The sequence below is a fragment of the Callospermophilus lateralis genome, unplaced genomic scaffold, assembly GCF_048772815.1.
Source record: "Callospermophilus lateralis isolate mCalLat2 unplaced genomic scaffold, mCalLat2.hap1 Scaffold_123, whole genome shotgun sequence".
Taxonomy (NCBI): Eukaryota; Metazoa; Chordata; class Mammalia; order Rodentia; family Sciuridae; genus Callospermophilus; species Callospermophilus lateralis.
Window position 1 is genome coordinate 676,028 of NW_027512416.1, and position 27,210 is coordinate 703,237.

The 27,210-nt window shown below is 32.7% G+C and overlaps 1 pseudogene; it reads left to right on the forward strand.

The window, feature by feature from the left end:
* LOC143640133 (kynureninase-like) overlaps nt 1-27,210 on the forward strand; it is a 163,621-nt pseudogene that overhangs the window by 128,317 nt on the left and 8,094 nt on the right.

Consider the following 27,210-nt stretch of genomic DNA (forward strand, 5'->3'; position numbering starts at 1 on the left):
CATTTTATGATCATCTTGGAAGGTCAGCTACAATTCCTAAGACCAGGTAAATTATGTCTTGCCCTTTTTGAACTGAGTGTATGTATTATTAGTTCTTGCCATAAAAATGCTGTGTAACAAACTATTTGAGAACCAGCTACCTTGAAATAATAATCAGTCATCTATGGGTCACCTTGGTGTCAGCTGATCTACTCAGGACTTGGCTGGAGAGGTCCTGATAATGTCAGATAACTTCACTTATGCATCTGTTGCCAACCAAGTGGTGTAGTAATGCAGGAGACACAGGCTGAGCTCAGGTGAAGAAATTTCTTTTCCTTATGGGCTGGCAGATTGACCAAAGCAAGTCCTTCCCTAAGAGAGCAGCAAGCCAAGTCACACAGGTGGTTTTTCCCTCCTCCTCCTCCTCCTCCTCCTCCTCCTCCTCCTCCTCCTCCTCCGGCTCCTCCTGCTCCTCCTCCTTCTTAAATATGTTTAGTTGTAGATGGACACAATACCTTTATTTATTTGTTTGTTTGTTTATTTTTTAATTTATTTATTAGTGGTGCTGAGGATCGAACTCAGTGCCTCATTACATTAGGCAAATGCTCTGCCACTGAACTACAACTCCAGTCCACACAGGTAGTTTTGGAGACTCCTTTTGTTGTTGTTTGTTTGTTTTATTTTGCTTTTTTACATGTGATAACATTATTCTTTTGGTCAAACAAATCAGATGACTGAGACCACCAGCAGAAAATTACACATTGCCCACAATGGAAGTAACTGAAAAGTTATAGAGCAAAGTATTTGGATACAAAAAAGAGCAAAGCATCAGAACTATTAGTGAAACTGACCACAGTGTGTGTACTTGGATAACTGGCTTGTACTAAAGTGAGACTTCTGAAGCTTTTTAGAAATGAAAAACCTTTATACTTTGTTTTAATTAGCTGTTGCATCATTCTGGCCAAAAGACCCTGCAGAAACAACTTAAGAGGAGAAAAGGTTTATTTTTTCTCATAGTTTCTGAGGTTGAGTCCATAATCAGCTGACTCCATAGCTCTGTGGCCAATAGGCAGAACATCATGGCAGAAGGTCACAGTGGAGAAAATCAAATCAGGACATGGGGTCAAAAAGCAGAGAGAGAGAGAGAGAGAGAGAGAGAGAGATTGCTCTGCTTACCAGGGACAAAATATAAACCTAAAAGGCATGCTCTTGTTTACCTTCTTCCTCCAGCCACACCCTGTGTTACCACCCAGTTAATCCACATCAGTGGGTTAATCCACAGAGTATATTACAACTCTCATAATCTAATAATTTCACTTCTGAACACTCTTACATTTCCTCACACATGAGCTTTAGGAGGACACCTCATATCCAATCCATCACACACTTTTAACAATCATCAAGAATCTCAAAGAGAACTTGATGTGTTTAGACCTATTTATATTTACAGTGTTTGCAATTAAAACAGAATTTTCAAGTGTCTTTATTTTAGAATAACAGCAAGATTATTACTTACTAACATAACGAATACATTATTGCACTGGGGTTGTGGCTCAGCCATAGAGCGCTTGCCTAGCACATGCAAGACCCTGGGTTTGATCCTCAGCACCACATAAAAAATGAATAAATAAAGGTATTGTGTTCAACTACAATTAAAAAATATACAATTCAATATAAAAGATTATATTGTTATAAATATTAAGTTTTCTAGAACAAACAAGCTAAAAAAAGAGTCCTTGGTGAATTCATTAACATCTGACAAATGACAGCTGACATTTTATACCTGCTTCTTCTCCATTGAATCTTTGTTTTTCTCTTCATGGTGAATTATATAAAATAATTGGTACTCATGCAGATATATTGTTGTAAAAGGCAAAAAGTGGCTTAACAGCCCTTTTAGTAAATTGTGAATTTTCTTTGATATTGCACTAAACCTTGACAAGTGAGAACTTCTTAGGTGTTGCTTTACGGAATGTGAAGAAAAATCACTGAAATCACTAAACTTTATGTACCTTATTATATTAAAATCCAATGATGTATATTAAATATGATTATACTGAATATGTTATATATTGAATCTATACATGATTTGTAACATCAAGCATTGATCATTTGGAAAATATTGGTTCATTGAATTATATATGTTTTCTAAATATTGACATTTAATTATAAACATTTTTAAAATTATACTTTGTGACTAAATTTATCAGAAATATCTCAATACTGGGAAATAATCATGCTCAGAGAAGTGGATACCAGTTTTCCACAAATCTAGTTGGTCTAGGAAAGTAATTTTATCACTTGAGTAAAAATACTACAGGCTATTTTCCTTCAAGTGAAACTATACATTTTCAAAAGAATGTCTGTCAGATACCCAGTATGAATCACAAGTGTTTGTCTATCACTTGCTTTTTCATGCAAAACTGGTTCTCCATCCATGAAATTTTAAAGTGACTAGTTAAGCTAACAACTCAACCAATTACACCAGTGCATTCCTTTGTGGTCACCATCCTATTTCTAAATGTGGTCACACATCAAACATTAAAAACATGAGAAACAAGTCACTCTTGTTTAATAAAAATTGATCCTTTTTGTAGCTTTAGTAAGGATAATTTTAGGTGAACGCTCTCTTTCTCCCTAGTGAGTGGTGGGACAAATGCAGTGACTTCTGATACAGTCTGGTGCTAATGCTTTGTGTTCTGCTAAGGTGCCAGATTTTAGATTGTTGGTGCAAATGTCAACCTAGTGAAGAAGAGGGGGGAGAATAGTCTTTGTTAATCAAAGGATGAACCATGACTTATGGCATAAAAGTTTGCTAAAAATTTACTTAAAGATATTTGTATTACTGTTTTTAATCATTGCAATAAATTAAGATTTTTTCATGTTCTTTCTTAGGGTTGTTTTGTTGGCTTTGATCTGGCAAATGCAGTTGGAAACGTTGAACTCCACTTACATGATTGGGGAGTCGATTTTGCCTGCTGGTGTTCCTACAAGGTAAAAACAATTTAACATATTTATAGCCTTTTATTTCACATTGATATTAATCTAAAGGAAAAACTGGCTCCATGGGCCAATTTCAAAGATTGAAGTTACTTTGCTCCATTTCTTTCATTACTGTATGGTCTGATTTGGGTTATAAGTAGAATTGTATGAAGAATGATATGATATTTAATTTTAGCACTCCCATCATTACAGAGAACTTATTTCTTTAATTCCTAAGCTGTTATGAAAAAATCAAAAGGTTCTAGAGAAAGAGTCCCACAATTAGAACTTAATTCAAATTGATTAGGATTCTTAGTGTTAGTAAGCTGTGAAATTTCTACATATGTAAATATAATTCTTAGGCAATCAGCTTGGTATTTGAAGAAAATTTAATTAATAGGTGAAAATAAAACAAATTTAATATAGGCATTTAAAAATGTGATGCTTTTATTATTATTTCAATATTCTTGTGGCAAAATAATTTAAATATGGGAGCTTTGAAATTAGACCTCAATGGAACTATCTACTAACTGAGGAAAAATTTGATCAAACTTTTAAAAAGACCAGTTTTGTTATCAACCTAACAATACAAATTTTCATTAGGTTTTCATTTAATAAGATTCCCCAGGATTCTGTTTTATTTCAAAAGTTCAAAAATTTTAAAGTAAAATGTTATATTTTTATTTAAAAACTATGATATTGTTTATTTTAATATATTTATGTAGATTCATAAAATTTAACTTATTTTCCATCCAGTATTTAAATGCAGGAGCAGGAGGTCTTGCTGGTGCCTTTGTCCATGAAAAGCATGCCCACACAATAAAACCTACGTGAGTACCATCTTCAAATTCTTCTTTGGCGATGAACAAATAAATGCATTTTCATAGTATGAAAAATTTACAGAAATTTCTAAGATGCTATTCAATGGGAATAAGGATTGGATTGCAATTTTTTTACTACTCTATTAACATTAAAATGTTTTATCAAAAATAAACGCTTTTGAAAGACTTCAATTGGTTGAACAAGAAATTTAGTCATAAAAGGGAAGCTTCAATGCTAAAATGAGCCACTGCAATCAGCTAGAGCAAATGCTCATATGAAAAAAAGACTGCTTGAATTTGGTTTTTCAAAAATTAGACTTTAGAAAATTTTGGATTCCTCACAATGATGAATAAATCAAAGAAAACCAGAGCTGTGCCTAATAGAGGCTTGAACGTGGCATGTTTTATTAAAATTAAATCTACCTTTAAAGCTATAAAATGTTACAGGATGGCTTGAAGGGAATATCTTTCATCCTAAAAGATTTTATCTTCCATGAAACCTGAAGAAGCTGAACACTGAACAACACTGATGACATAAAAAAGTAGTACTTTTCTATTTTATATAACTCTCTTTCTGTTTTAGAGAAAGTATAAATGCAAATGTAATACACCAACACATTTACACATTTTTATTTGACCGAGGAACTTATAACTGTTCCTTTTATTTTTATCTGGTATGGAGATAAAGGAAAAATATTCTGAGAAGTCAGGGGGGTAGCCTTTTTATTGTTGTTGTATTGGAATGTGTGTGATGGGGAGACTGTCTAGACTCCCAATAGATAACATAATAATGTTTGATTAGTTTTCTGAATCCTTTCAGACACTGGCTGAGTGGTATAATCTTCACAGGAATTGAAGTGGAATTAGTAATAAGTCTTGCAGCACCTCACATTTCTGAAGTTATGTGCATATATAAATCCTAGGAATTTAAAATGGTTTTCTATAATTTATTTAATAGTGTCTAAAATTTCTTCACAATTTTAAAATTTTTAAATTAAAGAGCACATTTCCTTTAGACAGACATTTAATAAGTCATACATCTTCATTGTTGTTACTACATTAGATTTTTCTCTCTGTCTCAAATACTCAGAGAACAATATCAAGTATATATTATAAGGTTAGTATACATATTTTAAAAGTCCTCTTCTATATTTTTAGCAAATCCCATTGATAGCATCTCACATAGCACAATTATTTTCCACATAGGTGGTACCCAAGATATTTCCTGCTTTTGTGTGATGACTCACCACCCTAGCCATTTCTTATTCTTCTTTAATTAAATTATAGTAGACCAGGTTCATATTCTAGCTTGACTTTTTGCTGATCTGTTTAGGCCTCTTAATGGAAATATTATCAGCATTTACCTCATAGTCAAATTTTGTGAGAAAAAAATGAGATGATGCATCTAAAGCACTAATTGTAAACACTTCAGCATTTTACTATATGTGATTGATACATGTGGAGCTATATTTTAAGAATCCAAAATAAGAGAAATTTTAAAAAATGATGGGTGACATTTTTAACAATGTCATTGGGGCATTCTTTAATGTTATTCGGTAATTATATAATATTTACTCCTAGATATTGTGTTTACTCATTGTAAATTTGTATACTAATATACAGACTTCTGCCCAGTGGAGATCATTTTTTTCATGCAGTAAAGATAACCCCTAGAGTTACAGTTCGTGACATTATAGGATTTTAAATAATTTTTACCTATCACCAAGTTTATTTCAACAGATCTTTCCCCAAATAACTGTATAAATCCCCATTCCTGAACTTTCTTTTTTACTGCCCTTTTCATCTCACTGGTTCTCCCATTAATTACTGAGTTGAATGACATATTTCTTGCGTGTTCACTTTGTATTTGTGTGAGAGCAATGCTTTTAGCTTTTTTGAAAATATATGCATTGCATTTTATCCAATTCACTCTGGAGACAGTTGGGACTCAAATCAGGCTTGACTAGTAAATTCTGCCTTAAAGGAAATCCTGTTCTTAACCACTGAGCTCTGAGCCACATTCCCAGCCGTTTTTTTTTTTTTTGTTGTTGTTGTTGTTGTTGTTGTTGTTGTTTGTTTGTTTTTGTTTTTGTTTTTTGGTATTTTAGGGTCTCACTGAGTTGCTTAGAGCCTCACTAAGTTGCTGAAGTTGGCTTTGAACTCGTGATCCTTCTGTCTCAGCCACTTGAGCCACTAGGATTACAGGCGTGGGTTACTTACTGCACCTGGCTGGAAACCCTGTTCCGAGCTTATTCATGTTGTTTTCTCACATTCTTAACTTTTCTTAATGTGATGCCTATTGACTAATTCAAGTGCTGCCAATTTCTATCGTTAATTTCCTCTCCTCTACAAGGTATCATGCAATGTATTTGATTTGTGTTAGAGAATTAGAACTTTTTAATTACTGATGGAAAGTAGCAGATTTATTTATACAAGGATCTGTTATTTTCATATAATCTGTTCAGTATCCCTGAGAGAAAATGAAATGCTTTGCCAAACTTTACTTTGTGTTCCATAAATGTATTTTACTTTTTTATGAAGCTACAAATAAACACCACCTTCCACAAGAGTGTTAGAGTAAGCAACAGGAAGACTTGAAAGGCAAAAATATCATGTTGAGCAAGACTCATTGTTTAGATGTTAGGATAATATTCAATAAGTAAAATTATTTTAAAGATGAGGGGAAGAAACATTGCTTGTGGAAAATATGTATAGCGCAGAGATTAAATACAACTTAAACTTCAAAAGTTCCTGTATGAGGACTAACTCTTGCCAGTTAATAATTATATTTTAGCTCTTAGGCTTTGAGGATCAGCTAATTAAATATGTTTAACAAATCTTCCATCACTTGTAATTTTTTTTTCAATTTTCTTAGAACATTAGAGAGACTATGGAGAGTTTGTGTTGTTAAAGTATTCAGTATGATAGCTGAGAACCATATGGAGAACATCGAGTATACCAGAATGAATGTAACTGCTCATATATATATTACACTTTGTGAAGTCATCTTTGTTGCTTAAAGAAAGGTGACATCTAGTGTCTAAATATATTATTTCAACGAAATGGTATCCAAATAACTTTTCTTGTTTTAATTATTCACCCTTTAACAAGTACTTTAAAGTGTTTGTGTGTGTGTGTGTGTGTGTGTGTGAGAGAGAGAGAGAGAGAGAGAGAGAGAGAGAGAGAGTGTGTGTGTGTGTGTGTGTGTGTTTAAATGATTGACTATGTGTTTAATAGTACAAGAATTTCATAGTTAAAGCCTTGAAGAAAGAGGAAGATCAGGATGAAGGTGAGAGTCCACGGAAGGGGGAATTCCTTGTGTGTGCTTAAACAGCAGGCTTAGACCCTAATCAAGGCTGAGATAAGAAAAGTATTAAGGGAATGGGCAGTCCCTTGGTGCAGAGTGGATTCCAGCAACGTAACAGTGAATTGGAGAGTTTAATATTGGTATGTGATTCTGAAATTGTCATTAATATAATGTTTCCATTAGCATCTGAGAGAATTTATCAAGGAATCCTTAGTAGATTAGGTAAAAGAGATTTGATAAGGTACTTCAAAAGCATATGACTTGAATATTAACAGTATAAAGAAAATGGTGAGTAACTAAAAAAAATCTTTAAAAACTATTACCTTAAAGGTCAGGCTGAAAAGTTAAACATAATATGAAGTGGATTATATTTTGCTACAGTATCATTTTGTCAAAGTACATGCCAAAAAAAATAAACCTATATTTACTATATTGTGTTTTTAAGATGAGCATATTATAAATTTAATCTTAATTTTGTCAAATTATAAGTTAAATCTTTTATAATTTTTAACTTTATATTTTAATATGCATCTTAGTGACAATTTTTTTCCTTGCTAGGTTTAAAATTGATTTTATTAAGAGACATTTTCCCTTTTGTCTTTAGATGATGAGAAGTTCCAGTATGTCTGTATGCATATGAATATGTGTGCATATATGTATGCACGTGTGTGTGTGTGTGTCTATTTTCTATTTCAAAAATTTAATAAGATAAAGCTCACATTTTACTCTGACACAGGTATTTTTCTAAGCTGGTCATTGTTCATGTAAAATTAAGGAAACAATCCTTAATTGATTAAGAAAGCATAAGCAAATATAACCAACAAATACTTCTGTGCAAAAATCTCTCTTAAAAAATAAAACATTTGGACTGGGCTTGTGGCTCAGTAGCAGAGTGCTTGCCTCGCACATGTGAAACACTGGGTTCGATCCTCAGCACCACATAAAAATAAAAAAAAATGAAGATATTGTGTCCATGTATAACTAAAAAAAATTTTTAAATAAATAAAACTTTCTTGATGGAATTAAAAAGAGGTTATTGTTTATGATTTTTAAATCTTACTGGCCTTTTGGAGAGAGATCACTTAAATATTCAAAGAGTTAGATAAATGACAGAAAACCCAAAATTAGAATATGTGTCCTAAGGCAACTCTAATTAATGGGCCTGGAGAATTCTCAGACTAACTTTTCCATAGTAGCTGTGGAGACAAAAATGACTAACTCAGAGGTTCTTGGGAAAAGCTTGAGCAAGGAGGTAGGAAACTAAAGACACAAATCCTCTGTAAAATAGAACACAGTGTTAACTAAGTGAATAAATTCACTCTCTGTTACTTTGAAAGCTGAAAATGTTGCCTATAAGAGAGATTCACTTCATAAATTTCATAAATTTAAGAAGGTATAAAAAGAAGAAAGAATTATTTAAATGGCATTTTTTAAAGGGATATGTCAAGTGATCTTTTCCTCTTTATCTCTTTACTAGAATTTTTATGGAATCTGAGTTATTGACTTAACATTTTAAATTTTGCCTCATTATCATAAAATATTTTAGAAATTATACATGGTGGTAAAATCAGGATTTCAAGCTCTCACTTATTTCTAGAGCCACACTCATGCATTACATCTGTCCTCTGTCATGGTCTTCAAATTGTCCCTCCAACGGGTCCAGAAATGGGCAACTTACTTAAAGAACACTCATCTGTAGCATCATAACACATAACCTAAACTTATTTTCATTCAGAAACTGTTTTATAAAAATTGTTAGAAAAAGATTTCTTGTTTTCTTGGCTTGACAGTTTCAACTATGTAAAAATTTCCAAATAATTTTCCTGTATGGTGAGTTAAAGCTGTGATCATAAAAATAACTTATTTGTTTGGAAGTGTGATCACAGTTTAAAATAAATTCAGTAAATAATCTATTTTTTGTTTGTTTGTTTTTTGCTACTCAGGAGATAAAATAATCCTAGTTCTTAAATTAAGCCAAAATAGTAATTATCTGTATTAAAAAATACATTAAGTCCACTTCTGTTCACAAATCACTACTCTCAGATAATAATTACATAATCATTAATTCAGGAACACTGAAATCCTTTGAAACCTCCAAATTTTTTTTTGTTCTAAAATGCAGTCTGTTGTCTCTGAAGATATATGGGGGTCAATGATCTTTTCAGACATTAAAAGTAAAACTTATCAAAGAGCTTCAGCTTTTGTTTTAATTGCTTCAAGTTTTTTCCTGAAAGAGACATTTGAAATCTACAGGTTTTTTTTAACTAACTTGCTAATTTTTAATGTATTCTTATTTACAAAGTGCATGTATTCATCATGTTCTTTATGAGTGCCAAAGGAGCCAGGCTAGAGGTTTGTTGTCATGTCACATGTACTGTGTATGTAGGTGGCTCTTGTATGTGGACTCTTCACACACAGACCAGTGGGGGTCCTGAGACATCGAATACTGGGGTTAGCTTTACAGACCCCAGGACACTTGGAATATATGCTCAGGACAAACATCTAAACTATGGGATCCATTTTATCTTTGTTTACCTGCTTTTACTCTCCAAAGAAGATAATTTGGGTAGGAATTACCCTTTAATCCATCACTTTTATGATCAGCTCCTGTACAGGTAGCATGCTGTTGGTTCCCACATCATTTCCTATTCCCATCAGCTTTGGTCAGGGCTCAGAAGATTTGACATTGACCATGGCAATATATGCCTAAAAAGTATGTGGAACTTTTTTAATGTAAGGGGAATATGATCCTAGTAAGACTTTATTTTAGGTGATATGATTGAAAAAAATTGATTATAAATTTAAACCTTCAATTCTAAATTTTTGCACGCAGGGATATTTTCATTAATATTTCTTTAACAATCCATAGTGATCAAGAATTTTCTCTTGAATTTTTTTAAATATATGCCTCTTTACTCTCAGCATAATAGACTAACCATTTTCCAGCATATGGAAGATTTTTACTTTGCACATTATTCTGAAGGCGGGTGTGACTTGCAAAACTCTGACAAATTAAATATGCATTTCCATATGCTTCTGTGAAGACCAAATATATACATGAAAATTAGCTACATAGTTAAAATTCTTCATGAGATTTTAATCAGCATTGATGAACAAAATTCAAATCACATTGTCTCTTTTTTTTGTGGGGGGGGTGATACTGGGATTGAATCCTGTACTATACCACAGAGGGTTCCCCCAACTCTTTTATGTATTTATTTTTTTATTTTGAGTCAGTGTCTCATTGAGTTTTCCAGGCCTCTTCAAACCTGCAATCCTCCTGCCTCAGCCTCCTGAATAGCGGGGATCACAGCTGTGCACCAGTGTATCTAGCTTTGTATAGTTCTTTCTAAAGTCTGAGATTGAGACATCTTTCTCTTTTTGTACTTGGAACATCTGTATTTATTTCAAAGAATTTCAAAGCATTATAAACCTATATTTTAAAATAAGACAATTCAAAAAGTATATTCAGAAAAATTTCAAAGGCTTATTTTTTTTTGTGTGTGTGTGTGTGTGTGTGTGTGTGTGTGCCAGAGATCGAACCACCCAGGGGTACTTAACCACTGAGTTATATCTCCAGTCCTTTTTTATTTTGAGACAGGGTTTTACTAAGTTGCTTAGGACATCATTAAGTTACTAAGACTGGCTTTGAACTTGCAATCTTCCTGCCTTGGCCTCCCAAGCTACTAGGATTATAGGCTTATGCCACCATGCCCAGCCAAAAGCTTTCTGATTAGTAATGTTGTTATATCAAAAATATTAATTTGATTCTTACAAGAACAGCATATTATCCTGAGACTTCAGAAAACAATTTTCATTATCTGCATTTTTTTATTTTAGGAAGTGCATTTTAATGAGTATGCTTGTCATACTGTTAGCTCACTGGATATATTTGAACGGCTCTTCTACAGAATGGGATTTGAGAAGGCAATTGAGTATGAGCCCCCCTGTGTATTTACAGGTGGGTGAGCAAATGAGAGAAAGTAAACAAATTGAACTTAGTAAACTTTCTTCACACTGCTTTCTAGAGTAGTGTTAAATCACACAGCTTAGAACATAGCCCAGCAATTCTGAATAAGCATTTTTTTTAGAAAATAGAAATTGATAGAGATCTTCTCTCTGCAAGGAGTGAGGTGATATTCCACCTACTTCCTGTCATGCAATGTCAAGCCTATGGCTGGCTGCTGGTGTCTAGGGATGAGTATACAACTTATCAGTTGAACCAACTTATTTTGTCAGTTTGAAAATTTTTTTTTGTTTGTCTGTTTTCCTTAGGACCTTTGAATCTGTATTTATCACCTAGCCATGCTTTTACTTTCCTCACCAAGGTGCTAATTTACAACTTCCTAGCTTTAAATTCTTCTTGCTCTTTTTCTCACTTTTTTCTATTGTGATTTTCGACCTTGTTTTTAGTTCATACCTAATGCCCTCTGGTCTATATTTGTATGGACTAGCATTACCTTCTTTATATGTGTTTGAATTGCTGTTATTTCTGAACTCTAATATCTACTGAACTGTAGCAAGTGTTTCTCTGTTTTCCCAACCTTTCTACTCACTGCAAAGATAGATTAACAACATTAATGCCCTGCCATGAAGTCATGGCTGAAGAATTTTACCATGGAATTTATGTAGCTATGCAACCAAGCCCAAACCCTACCATACTGAATGCTTGCCAGAAGCAGACTTCCATTATACTCAAACCCACATTAGTTTACATTTGATTATATAAATTGGATTGATTATTGATCACTTTGGCTAATAATAGAAAACAGAATTTGGATCAAACAAAAAGAAAGAGCAAATAAGTCTAAAATGTTGTTCATGAAAGAAGTTGATATTTTCACTATATGCTGCTGAAGAATTTTGAGTTTTATTTCTTGAAATCAGAGTTTCATAATGCCCCTGTGCAACATTTACACTCATTAAAGATATATTTATTGAGCATCTACTATAACACTCCAGGAATTTTTTTAAGTCATTTGGAATATACCAAAAAAAAAAAAAAAAAAACACTCACACAAAATAGAGTCTCTAGCATGATGTCTGAAAAATCAGTACATCTTATAGATGATTTTTAAAGTATAAGGGGGAAAGGAAGTATCAGAACATACTAGTGGCATGCTTATCAATGTGGCATGCTTATCAATGTGCAATATTAAAAAAGCATTCATGAACGATCACATTGAGAAAGTAATAATCAGATGAAAAGGTGAAGAAAAGAAAAAGAGGGTGAAGCATTTACCTGTGGAAAGAATTTTGGTTAGAAGAGGCATTTTATCAAAGATTCTAAGACAAGTGTACATCTTGGGTGCTTGAAGAAAAGCATATCCACAAGCTGCAATAGATTGAAAGAGCTGGAGACAGATGGACAAGAGATAAAAGCATGCAAATGATGCAAGCCCTTGGCTGGCAATACGGAGACTGGGATCCATTGCCTATGTTGACAGAAGAGTGACCCTGACATAAAAACTTTTAAAATGATCACACCAGGGGCTCTGTTGGGAATAAACTGTAAGAGGGTTAGGAGTGGACTTTGGAAGACCAGCCAAAGCACTATTGTGGATAACAGGCTAGAGATGAGTTCAAAGCAGAGGGGTAGCAGAGGAGGTGAGGAGAAGTGGTAGGACTCTGAATATATTCTGAGATATATAGCAATCTTTGCAGAGTTCAAAAATAGAAACATGTTGAAGTTTTATTTATGTAAGTTGATTACATTCTGGAGAGCTGTACAATATTGTGCCTGTAGTTTTACACAGTGTTGTACACTTAAATTTGTCAGGAGGATGGGGTTACATGTTCTTACCATGATTTTTAAAAAGTAAATAAAATATTAAAATGTAAAAAAAGAATAGAATTGGAATGTCAGTTAACTGATGGATCTTTGCAATAATAGAAAAGGGAAATGCTCACTATCTAAAATGCAGTAATGGCATATGGGATGGAGAAAGCGTTACAGTTGACAGTTATTAGGAAATCGAATGAAAAGGGCATAGAGAAAAATTTGGATAGAGGGACAAGAATGAGAGAATAAAGATGAATTTGATGTTTGTGCAAAAGAATACTAAGTCATAAGTCCTATATCATATACTTATTTAATAACTATGAAATGTTTTTCTTAAGCATTTACTATGGGCAGAACAGTAGGCAAGAAATCATTGAAGACAAATGAACCCTCTCATTCTGGAACTTACCATTCAGTGTGAGCATTCCAAGGCAAGAGAAAAGCTGGTTAATTTTGCCAACGTGGGGACATTTATGCTGACTGGAGACATACTGCTAACTCAGACTCAAGGGGAACAGGGAAGAGTGGGGGACTAAGACAAGGTGGTTTCACATGCATCTTAAGCAAGGGCAGAACTTTAAGGTTCTTATGTTCCAAGAAGGGAATTTTAGTTTTATCTTAAGGACAAAGGGGAGCCACTCTTTGTATGGAAAAAAAAAAGATTACAAATTCAGCACTCTTCATCTTTCCAGTCTTTTTTTGCTTATGGAAAAAAAATAGATCATTCTGAAATGATCTTTTTTAACTTTTAAACTTTGTGCTTCTCAAGTGATAAAAGTAAAGCATCAGGTTAAGGTAAACTAGTGGTTGTGATAACCGAGACTAAAACCAACATGGTTGGAATCCGCCTGCCACTGGCCATATCTGTGGCTGTGATGACTCTCTCCATTCTCCCTTTCCTTTCCTAAAATGTGTTCAGAAAACTTTATCCCAAACTCTGACATACTCAGTTTTTTGCTTTACTCATGTACAGAAAGGTACTTTTTATATATCTCTGTTTTATTATAGTGGTTGTGCTTTTTCATTTTGCTGCATAATAATTATACATATTGAAGAGATGCAGTGTGATTGATTCATGTATACAATGTGTTAAGATGAAGTTAGTGTTATTAGCATATTTCTCACTTTAATCTCCTATTGTTTGTGGTGAAGCATTCCAAAATCTTCTTTTCTGACTATTTTGAAAAATACAATATTTGTGTTTTTTTAATCAATGTCTTACCATGCTTTCCAGACTGGTCTGGAACTCCTGCACTCAAGTGATCTTCCTGCTTCAGCTCCTGTGTGTTGGGACTCCAGGTATACCACTCTGCCTGGCTATAATGCATTCCTTTCTGTTTCTTTTTCATTTTTCTTTCTTTTGTTCTTTTTAAGATATGCATGACAGTAGAATGTATTTTGAAATATTATACATCCATGAAGTATAACTTATTCAAATTAGGATCCCATTCTTCTGACTACAATGCATTTCCAATTGACTGTAGTAACACTGTGTATTGTAAAACACCAGAATTTTTCTTCCAATCTAACTAGTTGGATACTCATCATTCACACTCCAATTATTCTTCTTATTCCTTACTTTTATAAGCCTATACTGTTCTCCCTTCTATGAGCTCAACTTTTCTAACATTTACACATGTATGAGATCATGTTGTATTTGTGTTTCTGTGCCTGTCTTATTCCATTTTACATAATATCCTCCTGTTTCATCTATGTTACCATGAATGACAAAATTTTATTTTTTTTTTGGTCAAATACTATCTCATTGTGTATATTTTCTTTATTCATGGACACTTCTTTATCATGGGCCATTTCAGCCAATTCCATACCTGAGCTACTGTGAATAGCATTATAATAAACATAGGATTGCAGGTATCTCTTTGCATGTAGATATTTTTAAAATCAACCTGCCAATGTTTTTACCATGAAAATTAAGAATATAGCTGGACTCGCTGATGAAGATCTGTGATCCTAAGGACTAGGAGGCTGAGACAGGAGGATTGGAAGTTCAAGGCCACCCACAGCAACTTAGTGAGACCCTGTCTCAAAAATAAAACAAAACAAAACAAATGGATTGGGGATGTGGCTCAGTGATAAAGTCTCCCCGGGTTAAAAAAATAATAATAAGAAGAATATTTTTAAAAATATTTTAATTAGTAAACTTATGATTATTCTTTGAAGAAAACAAACTTTGTAGAACTTTGGACTCCATGAAACATGATGATTTGATGAGTAGTTTATTTGAAGTTAGCTACAGAAGATGCTAGAATGACAGACATTCTTACTTATCCTTAAATACTTATGCAGATTTTGTTTATATTCAGGTTAAACAATTATGTTGTACTCACATGTTCCATGATTTTGTAGTGCTATAACAATTTGTCTGATTCAACACATTTAAAAAGCTGTGAAAGTGGTAAAACTATTCTATTTACTTTTAAGTTGTGACCTTGAGACAGAGAGAGAAGAGAGCGGAAAAAGAAAGACTTCTAGTCATGCTCTCATTCTTAAACACAGAAATTATTAAGTGTGTGGTCATAAAATGTCAAGTTAAGAGACTTCATGAAATTAGCATTGCTTGAATATGTTCTTAAATAATATCTGGTTTTATCACATTTTGAGTTTTGCCCCAATGATGAACTAGATGTTTATTCTAATATAAGTAACAAAAACTAGAATGTTGTTTAGTTTTGTTGAGGTTTGGGGTGAGCAAAGGTGAGCGGTTTAAAAGATAATTTAATTCAGTGCATAAAAGATTTAAAACTAATGCCGAAAGTTGGGCCATTAAAGGTTTGTTGAGGAGATCAAGATTGGCTGTTTCATTTTGTAACTGAATCTGGTGATGCCTCAAAGATGCCTTTATAAGAAGTCATACTGTTGATTTAACATTTATTTGCAACTCCTTTTATGTAATTTATGATGTTCAAAAAACACAAAGAATATCACGATCTTTACTTTTTATTTACTGGCTGTCTTCTAGCACCTCACTTCTCCCAAAATTCTGTTAATTATCCCCATTCGAAGTAAATTAAATTCCTGCTTGGTTTTCAATCTTTGATTAAAAAAAATTGAATTTCTTTTCCAAGTTCAAGGAGATTATATCTTGATTATTATTGTTTATTTTCAATTTTTAGGAATGATTTAAGCTTGTTACGATAATAGCTACTTAGAACTAATTTAGTTTTCTCATTCTGCATTGTTAGGTTATAACATTGAGTTTTTGTTGCTGTTGTTGTGTAAACCATGCTAAGGTTTCAGTTTAGATTACATTTCTATTTTGTTTTGATCTTGCTTTCTCTACATTCCAAGTAGTGGGCTCATAATGAATTGAATGTTTTCCTAGGTTCTAAATGTGGTACCTTTCGAGTGAATGTATCTTGAAATAGTTATATGTATTTGTTTTGTTTTATTTTTGAAAGATTTTAAACAGTCCTCATTTCCTTTAGTAGGCTTGAAGGTATAACCTAGGGGAGACCATGCTTATTCAAGTTCACTAGATCACACATCTAGATTTACCCATTTTGAAGAAAGAGAATTGACTACAGAGATTCTGGAAGAACAAAGAAGGTCCAAAGAGCAGGTTTTATTTTAGGAGGGTACATTGTTCATACTAAAAAGATTGTGGAAGTTCTGCCATCTAAATTGTGTCAACAGTCTGGCATTCTCCCCCCTCAATATTCTAAGTGCAGCACTTAGCCTGTCCTGGATGTTGTTTCCATGGAATTACCAGGGCATTGAAAATGTCTGCCCTACATGACTTTGCATTTTATGTGAATATTCTGATAATTAGGGTCAATCTCTACAGTTGGGTTTCAACAACTAATAACTGAGGAATCTTAGGCTACACATCAAGCTACTGGAGTCTCACTTCCTCATCTTTACAATGAGGAGAATAGTAGTATCTACTTCACAGGAGTATTTTAAAGATGGAGCGACTGCTTAGAGTAGTGTCTGACTTAGAATGAAAGCTCCGTTGATTTTTGGTTTTGCTGCTTTCAAAATCACTAAACAACTAAAATAAGCTAAATCAGGGAAATAAAACCGCAACCTGTTTGCCTGTTTTGTAAGAGTTTGGTTAAGTGTTTGGGTAGTCATCAATCACCCAAGTTCGGGCTGTTTGCTCTCTTCCATAGAAAGATAATTTGGGGGCCAGACTTGATCTCTTTCATATGTGGTTTTACTAAATAAAATTCTTTTTCCTAATTTTATTTAAATTAATAATATTTTATAAAACTTCCAGCTAGTTTACCATATATTATCATGACCACTTAAATTAAAAGTATTATATCATTGATGTTGTTCATGAAAATATGCTGAATAACCTGGAAAATACTGCACATCAAAGAAGACAGGCCAAGAATTGTATATCCAACAGGAGTTTCTGGAAAAAAAAAAGCAAATTTTAATAAGATAAAAATGGCACCTTCTTGTTAGAGTACATGGTTTAGATGGTTGAATTTCTTTTTATCAAGTGAAAATGTATAGCAATTAATTTTAGGAAGTTGAAATTTTTCCAGAAGAAATAACATTTAGAATTTCATTAAGATTAAAAAATGGATACCACCAGTGATTAAAATAACAAGGCAGTTATTAACATTATATATCAGAATAAAGAATCAAATGAAGGAAAAATCATTCAATAAAAGCTAGTGGGCCACCAATGATGCTATTACTTTATAGCAGTTAGAATATGAAAAACCCTCTATCCCTTCTTTTTGAGCACCATATGACAGAAAACTATGCAAGAATTTGCATCTATGATTGAGGGTTTTTTTAAAAAATATATTTAATTGCTCTGACTGCTGAATTTAATGACATCATTGTCATATCAAGATATTAATATTTCAGTCCTATTATAAAGAAAACTCTATTATTATCCTGGTTTGCAGTGTTACGATCCTATTTACTACTTATAAATAGAGAATTATCTTTGAGATCCTATTTACTACTTATAAATAGAGAATTATGTTTGAAACAAAGTCTCTATAGAGAGCTGCTATTTTCTTCTATTTTTCTTACTTCACTTCCCCCTTGAGGCAGAAAGATCTGGAGTTCAAAGCCAGTCTTAGCAACAGCAAGGCACTAAGCAACTCAGTGAGACGCTGTTACTTAATAAAACACAAAATAGGGCTGGGGATATGGCTCAGTGGTTGAGTGCCCCTGAGTTCAATCCCATATACCCCCAAAATAAACTAAACTAAAATAAATTAGTATTCACATTGATGAAGTTGAAACATCTTATCTTCCTGAGTTTCTGTGTTCATTTCTTTCAGGACTTTAAACTGCCGAGTTAATATTTCCTTCCTGGTTGAATATGTCAGCATCTCTGTCTTCTTTAGGTATAGTTCAATATCATACATCTAGCTTTGACTCCGTTTCCTTTTTCTTCATTCTTTCTAGCTCAAAGTGTCCTTCTTTACTCTGCTTCATGGGTGTCGAGTCCGAGGTTCTGCTTTTGGTCAAGAGGACAGTTCTTCCACAAAGGCCCAAACGCCAGGACGCAGGGATGGGAGCTCCTTAGGAGTCTGCCCACCACACTTATGCTGAGTTAATGCCTGTTTAAATTGCCCACTACCCCCAGCCACACACCCACCCAAAAGACCTTAGATTCTTGTGGTAGGGGTAGCTGGCTTCTAGTCAGGGGTCCTATTAACTGTTCTAGAGAAGTAATTAAAGAAATATAGAAAAATATAATAGTCCTCAGGAAAGAAGGGTGATTTAGTTAAGAGCATAAACCATAAAAAAATCACCCTTGTTAAAAAAACAAACCCTCCCTAATTTACCATTATTAACTATTTTGCTTTATCGAAGTCTGCCTTTTATGTCTTCTCCTCTACTCGGCTCCCAGAGATTGAGCATCTCCTCTTCAACCTGCTTACTGGCTTGTTCATATACTTATTTTGAGATTTCATTCAACTTCCTTCTGAAAATATTATATCAACCACAGCTCCTAGCTTGGGGTTAGTGTTCCTGTTCATCATGAGTTTTGTTAGCTGTGTCCCTTTGGAGGAGTCACACAACTTCTTTAATCCTTATTTCTCTGAAATCTGAAATTATGGAAATGACATCTATTTTAAGTTGTTATTATGCCAAGATTAAGCTAGAATACAAGAAATCTCTTGTGCCCATTTCCCAGAAAACCTTTGTTAGTTTTTGTTCTTTTTCCCTTAGCAGTTAGCTGCTCAAGAACATTGCTTAATCATGCCTTTGGAATAAAATTTCTTATGGGCATGAGAACCAATAATCTAATTGGCCAGACCATTCCTTAATGCTCTGTGGGATTATATAATTTCCTTCCTAGGGTAAGAGATCCAAATGCTGTGAGTCTCTGGAAAGGAGATGGACGACAAACAATTAGCATCTTCAGTGGAGCTGGGCTAGGGTCCCGGGGTCTCCTCATGTCCTTTTCCATTGGAAAGAAAAATATAATGTCTTTAGTGAATCAGTGTAAAAGAGAAATACCAACATCAAATTATGAGGTAAACAACTTTGAAATTCTTCACTTCTACATAATCATATTGTATTTGCACATTTAAAATGTAGTTCAAGTACTTTCACAGCTTTAGTAAATAAAGCCTAAAAAACGATGACGTGGCCTTAGTTGAGAAATCATTTCTGAGGTTTTTCTCTAAGAATAACACATCTCCCCCTTTGTGCAGTCCCTTGTTTTTTTCATATTTGGGTTATGAACATGTCATCTTCTATTTTCAAAAACAAGCTATTATTTCCTCCTGTGATACAGTGTTGAAACACCAGGTCTTTGATGTTTCTGTTAGATACACCAGCAGCCATCATAACTCATGCTCTTGAATTTTTAATATCACTCCACAAACTGAAATGACAAATACCCAGTTATTCAGTGAACACACAAATATGAAAGAAAAGTTTACTAAATAGGGAAGATTGAAATCTTTCTTCCAATTTTTGTTTTGATCCCACTGAACATAAAAGGAAAAAAAAATCGTGTCGCTATGTTTTTTTCCATGCTTTGTCTCAGTTACCATTTTTGCCTCAGATTAATAGAAAAAAAAAAAGAAATTGCCAAGAGGTAAATCTGTTTCCACAGAAAGCATTATGTATGCAGTCCTGTATTTTTTTTTGATACGTGACTAGAAGAAATATTTCTCTTTAACAAATTTTAAAAATTTATTTTTTTTTAAATATGAAAAATTATAATAATGCTAAATTTATATTTTTCAATTTCCAAATTGCCTATTTCTTCATATCTGAAATACTTTTAACATCCTTTATTTTTTTCTCCAGATCACTCAAAACCTGTTATTTGCCTATCAATCTAAACAACAATTAATTCTAGAATATACCTTTTTCTCAAAGCTCCATCTGTTGAAATATTTGTCAAGTTAACATTGAAAATAAAGCTTGCCCTGAAACTGAAAATGCAAATGGGTATATATATATATATATATATATATATATATATATATATATATATATATATAAGTATTAAGTTAGTGGCTCTAATATTAAACTTTACAAAGTTACAAGATCATTTCAGTTAGAAGGAAAGAAAAGTTCTTCACATCTGAGGCAAGATCTCCTCTACAGCCAAAATTCAATTTTCTTTTTCTCATTGAAGCTTCTTTCAGTGTTAATATGTAAACTAGGGCTGGGGATGTGGCTCAAGCAGTAGCGCGCTCAACTGGTATGCCTGCGGCCCAAGTTCGATCCTCAGCACCACATACAAACAAAGATGTTGTGTCTGCCAAAAACTAAAAAAATATATATATATTAAAAAATTCTCTCTCTCTCTCTCTCTCTCTCTCTCTCTCTCTCTTTCTCTCTCTTTAAAAAAATATGTAAACTAGAAAACAATTTGGTTATTTCAATAGGATTATAAAGCTCTTTCTTCTATGTATACAGTATAAATTTATAATGTTCAATGTGAACATGGATATTATAAATTATTACCAGAACGAAAAAATAAATAAATCATTATCAGAAAAACCTCAGATACATTTTATTTCTGACTTTTAATTCTTATTTTCAAAATTAATATCCATTGTAATTATCTTCAAAATCTCATATGAAGAATTTAATCATAATATTTTTCTCCTCCTTTATCCTAATGAAGAAGTTCAAGGAATTATATGAGCTTCTGTACATATTATATTACACTTGAGAAAGTTCTGACTTAGCTGCTAAATATACAACAACAACAATTAAAAAAATGGTTAATTCTGCTTTTATAGTTTGACTAATTTAAAAATTTAAAAGCAATTTTTAGAAATTGTTGGATGTATTTCAATTAATTTTTCTTCAATACATACTGACTACATTTCTCATGGGTGGCATAATTGCCATTTATACAACATGGAAAAGTCTTCTTTGGAAGGAGTGTACATTTTTGCTTGTTTGTTTTGTGGTGCTGATATTCAAAGCAAGGACATTGCACGTGCTAGGCAGCAGTCATCGGTTTTGGGAAGGTCACTTAACTACCAAAGTTGCTTGCCCTTTCTCAGCTCTGGAACCTTGTACATGCTGCTCTGACTGTGTAGCAAAAAAAGGAGAGAGTGTCCTTCCCCTTTTCCTAAAACATACACAGATAGTGGATACGGTCCTGACGGTTGCTCCCTGTCCATCTCCAGGTTGGCTCAGTTGTCCTAATTTGTGTTTCACCTGTCAACTGTTTGTCATATGACATCCCATCATCACTCTTACTTTTCCTACAAATAAGTACCAAGAGGTAAGTCTCTGAGCTCCTGAGTTTATATTGTAGCTGAGGAAGAAAGAGGAAAGCAAATAAAGCAACAATTATTCAGTATGAACAAATGACATAATATGTTCTATTCTACACCTTTCCTACTCATTCACTTTTAACCTAAAATTGCATAGTATTTATTATACAAAATTACCACGGTTTATAAAATCAGCCTCCTAGTGAAGACAATGTAGTTTCCTTTCAATCCTGGATTATCACTAAAAAGATGCAGTGACTACTAACACATAATTCACCTCATACTTCTGTAAGTACTTCTCCAGAGTAAATTCCCAAACATGAATTTTCCAGGTTAACTGTTATGTATTTATCACTTTTATGGCTTTATTCATTTTTTTCCCACAGGAAGGCATCCAGTCATACTCTCATAATAATATGCTGGAATTTTCCTTTTCCTCACAATCATACCAATGGAGCATATTAATCAAACTTCTGAATTTTTGTCAACCTTAGAGATGAACAATGTTGTCTCAATGTAGTTTTAGCTTGTATTCTTATCATGAGTAGGTTGATGATTTTTCTTTTTAAATTTTAAGAGTCATTTTTCTTTTCAATAAGTGATATATTTAGATCTTTGGCCTATATTTGGGTGCTGTCATAAGGCAAATCTTAAGATTTTTGTTTCATTTCTGTTTTTTAACTGATATGTAAAAGTGCAAAAATTGTACATATCAGTGGGGTACTACGCTTTGATTCATGTATACATCATGAATCAGGTTAAACATATCTATCTTCTCTAATAGATACTACTTCTTTATGGATAGAATGTTCAACATCTTTTAATTAGTATTTTAAGGTATGCAGTACACAGCCATCTGAACTTTTTACTCCTGCCTCATGATAACTGAGTATCTATCGATTAACTTTTTTTTCATCTCTACCTTCCCTGTACTCTCAGCCTCTAATAACCATCATTGTTCTCTCAATCACTTTGAAATCAGTTTCTTATATTTCACAAATGAGTGATATCATATGGTACTGTATTCAGCTTATTTTACTTGCCTGATGTTCTCCAGGTCTATACACGTTGCAGAAAATGTCAAGATTTAATTCTTTCTTATGGCTGAATACTATATCTAGGTGTTTTTATACCTAGAAGATTAGCTAATGCATGGCTATATAAATTGAAAATGATTTTTAAATAGACTGTTGCTTGACATTATTTTCTCCTTATTCATTGATCTATGGAAACAATACCAAGTTTCCCCTAAGACCTGTTAGTACAAAGGACTGCATATTATTGGATTTGTTAACACAATACCACAATGTTTAGAATTAGCATTTTTACTAAATACTAGCACCTTGTAGAAATATATCCCTCCATTGTTCTTATGGTTTTATGGAATTCTTATTATATCTTTTGTTTTGTTTTTTCCATATAATATTAGAATCCATTTCTCTATAGTTATAAGTAAAAAACAATAAACAAAAATCTAATTTCATTTTTAGTTGGATAATGTTAAAGGTATACATTAATTTAAAGATAATTAACTTTTTTTCTTAATGTTGAATGTTACTCAAGATTTTGTTTGTTTAAGATGTAAGTCTTAAACATTTCTTGGTAGTGACTTTAAATTCAATTTTTCATTTTTATTTTATACCAAAATGCAACATTAAATTGTCCTTTTGTTTATGGCAGGCACAAAATTACATAGTTTGAAAATGGTAATAATTTGCTTCCTCTTTTTATTTTTTGCATCTGTAAGTAAATTCTTCTTATTAACAAAAGTACCTTTGGTATTTCGTGGCTAAGTTTGACTTTAAGGTTTGAGATAGGTAGTTTCCATTATTATATTCTTTAATTTTTTAATTAAAAATTGTTCTGAAAGTGTGTAAATGTCTTTATAGGGTCTGTGGAAATAGCCCTGTGATTTTTCTCTAACACATATAATAAATTGCATAATAATAAATTTGCTAGTATAGAGCTACTCTTGTATGCCTGATATGAACTCCACTGTTCATAATGTATAATAATTTTAATGTGTTGTTAAAATCTGATTGCTAATATTTTATGTAAGATTTTATATTAATATTCTCAAAATTAGCTTATATTTTTAAATATGTGCAATTCTAAATGGTTTAATATTAACATTAATATGAGTATCACAAGTATGCTAATTTTTTCTATAACACTGTTTTGATTTGTATTTTGTTGTCTGTGCACTGAAATAATTTTAAAAACATTGGAATTGGGCTGGGGTTGTAGCTCAGTGGTGGAGCACTTGCCTAGCATGTGTGAGGCACTGGGTTTGATTGTCAGCACCACATATGAGCAAATAAATAAAGGTCCATCAAAAACTAATAAAAATATTTTTTAAAAAGCATTGGGATTAACTGAAAAGTTTAGGTAGAATTTCTCTATGAGACCACCTAAGTTTAGGAGTTTTAGATGTTTGTGATTTTTCTCTACTGCTTCTATTACTATCTGTTGATTTTAATTTTCTCTCATTTTAGAATTAAGTTGAATATTTAGTATCATATTTTAACAGTACTATTTTTATTTAGTTTTTTAAAATTAATATAATTTTTATGATATTCATCTTTTCCCTATTTTGTGATTTTTCCCTCCATAAAATGTTTATACTTCATGCTTACAATTGTATTATCTTGATTAATTGACATCTCTCCCCCACCACAACTGAAATTTGATCTATGTATCAACATACTTGTTATTTGTTACGTGGAACAATCAGTTTTGACTTTTCTTAATTTACTCATTATTTGGTTTCAGTTTTTCTTGTTTAATAAATTTTTCAATTTTTTTCACTGATTTATTTAAATTTCCTGAATTGTTCTGAGATGTAGTGTTATGAATTGTTCTTTATCTACCATCTAGCAATACCAAAGTATTGATGTTCCTACATATTGTGTATTTTGTGTTTAGCTAATTAACCTCTTTTTTGGAACCAGGAATTGAACTAGGGGCACTCAACCACTGAGCCACATCCCCAGCCCTATTGTGTATTTTACTTAGAGACACGGACTCACTGAATTGCTTAGTACCTTGCCATTATTGAGGCTGGCTTTGAATTCACAATTCTCCTATCTCAGCCGCAGGAGCCTCTGGGCTTATAGGCATGCACTACCAGGCCTGGCCTTAACATTTTTATTAACAATATGAAAGTAACCAATTTCTTTAGAACTTTTGTTTTAGAATACCAATGAGTAAATAGTGCTTTGGAGCTACCATTTCTCTTTACAGATTGTGAAAATATTATATTAATGTTTTACCTTATTGTGATTTTAACTTTATTTTGAAATTAACATACTCCTTAACATTTCAAGTCATTTTAATTTATTTTAAGTAAGAAAAAACTACATTAAATAGATGATTTGCCGTATAAAAATTAAATTGATTTATCCTTACTTTTGACAACCTTGCCTTCTTCTATCATTTACCTTTTATCTGTTTAAATATTTCATAACTTAAAACATAAGTGATTTTAATATGCTGGCTGATTCCTAAAGTAATCACCATTTGTGTAGGCCAAAACATCTAATGGGTACCTTATATTTTAGGTTAGTGGGATGGTTTGGCCATGAACTCAGCACCAGATTTAAAATGGATAACAGTAAGTATATTCAATTTTATTTCTTAAGTCACTTTATTTTAACTTCATTTTAATTTTCATCTATGTGTATAACATATATAATATACATGCCCCATGGAAATTGCACTTTGAAAATGTCACTGAGATTTTTTAAAATAAGAAATGACATTTTCAGTGTGTAAGAGTGTTTATAGATTTTAGCATAATTTTGAGCCTATTCATTTGTAGAGAGATAAAAAGGAAATGAAATTTAACTTATGGCCCATGTGGCTTGATCAGATCCTCTCAATATGGAGTGCCCAAACCATCAAGCAGTGGGAACAAGAGGGAATTGGGTACTCAAGGTCAGACCCAGGGAGTCTTGGGTCTTTACTGTGTAATAGTTTTGTGATGCTGCAAATCACAGTATTCATCTTGTGTCCTTGCTGTTTTGTTCCACATAACTAATATGAATAATATCTATTTCAGGGTCTTGTTTAAGGGTAAGTCAAATTCAAAACTGTAAACCAAATAGCATATAGCAGTACTTTTAAATATGATAATTTTTTACCCTGTTTTTCCATATATTTTTTATGGCTTTTGCCATGTACCAAAGAGTGATGTTAACCCCAGTGAATAAAAATAAAACTGTGCTGTATATTTGTCTCAAAGAGTGCCCTATTTTGTTTCCTAAGTGACCCTATTTTTAGTCATATAGAATACAGAAAGCATTGTAAGTGCTTTGAGAATTCATTGTAAACCAAATATTTCAGAGTGCTTCCAAACCTATGTATATATTTGAATTTGCAACAATTAGGATAAAAAGGATCCCAGAGGGCAACTTTAATTAAATCATGAAAGCTTTTTATTTTTTTTAATGTGGTTGTTGAATGATTAGCTCTGTTATGACTGTTACTTAAATTCTTTAATTCTTTAAGATGGGTTTTCTTATCAGTAAATAAAGAAATTTGATTAAGTAAGGAAAAACATTTTCAATCACAAAAGACATGATAGGAAAAATTTTAAGTTTTTTTGTGTTATATTTGTCTCTGAGAAAATATTCAGCTCTGCATTGTGGAGCTAAAGCAACCATAGATATGCACAGATAAATGATTTTGATTATATTCATCAACTCTCCATCCTTGTGACAAAATAACTGAGAAGAGCAAATTAAAGGAGAAAAGATTTATTTTGACTCAGTGTTTCAGAGCTTTTGGTCCATGGTTAGCTGGTTGCATGAATTTTGGGCCCGTGGTGAGACAGGATATGATGGTCAAATAGCAGGTAGAGCAAAGCTGCTCACCCGTGGTGATCTAGAAGCAGAGAAAGAAAGTGTGTCAGAGGTTAAGGACAAAATAAACTTCAAAGAAATATCCCTGGTGACCCACCTCTTCCAACTCAGTCACACTCTTCCCAAATCATCATCAACTGAATCCTGAGTCTTAAATACATGAACCTTTGGGGTACATTACAGAATCAAACCATAGTAATGCCAATGTTCTAATAAAATTTTATTTTAAAAAATAGGTGGTAGATTGGATTTGACCTAGGGGTCACAGTTAAACTTGCCCCAGATTAGGAGAATTTTTAAAGACCTTTTATTTTTTTAATATTTTCTTGGTCTTGCTTAGTTTTAGTTTAATTTCTTCCTAGCCATCTTACCCTGTTGGATTTAGCTTGCTACAATTTATTGTACTTATTCTAACTGGAATAATATCTTTTATCAATTAAAATTTCCAATATTTCATACTTAGGCAAATTTTTTCCCCTTAGTTCTCCTCTTTTTCCTAAGTAAGCTACTTGACATAATAATCCTGGAGTTCAAAGTAACCTTTGCAGTTTATTTTATTCATTTTTCTACCTTTGGGTGACATTATAATTACATAGAATTCAAATCTTGATATTTTTTTTCAATCACGCCTATAATCCTAGCTACTTAGGAGGCTGAAGCAGGAGGACCTCAACTTCAATGCCAGTCAGAGCAAACTTAGCAAGAGCCTGCTCCAGAAATATAAAAATAAAAAGGACCAAGATATGGCTCAGAGGTAGAATGCCCCTAGTTTCAATCCCAA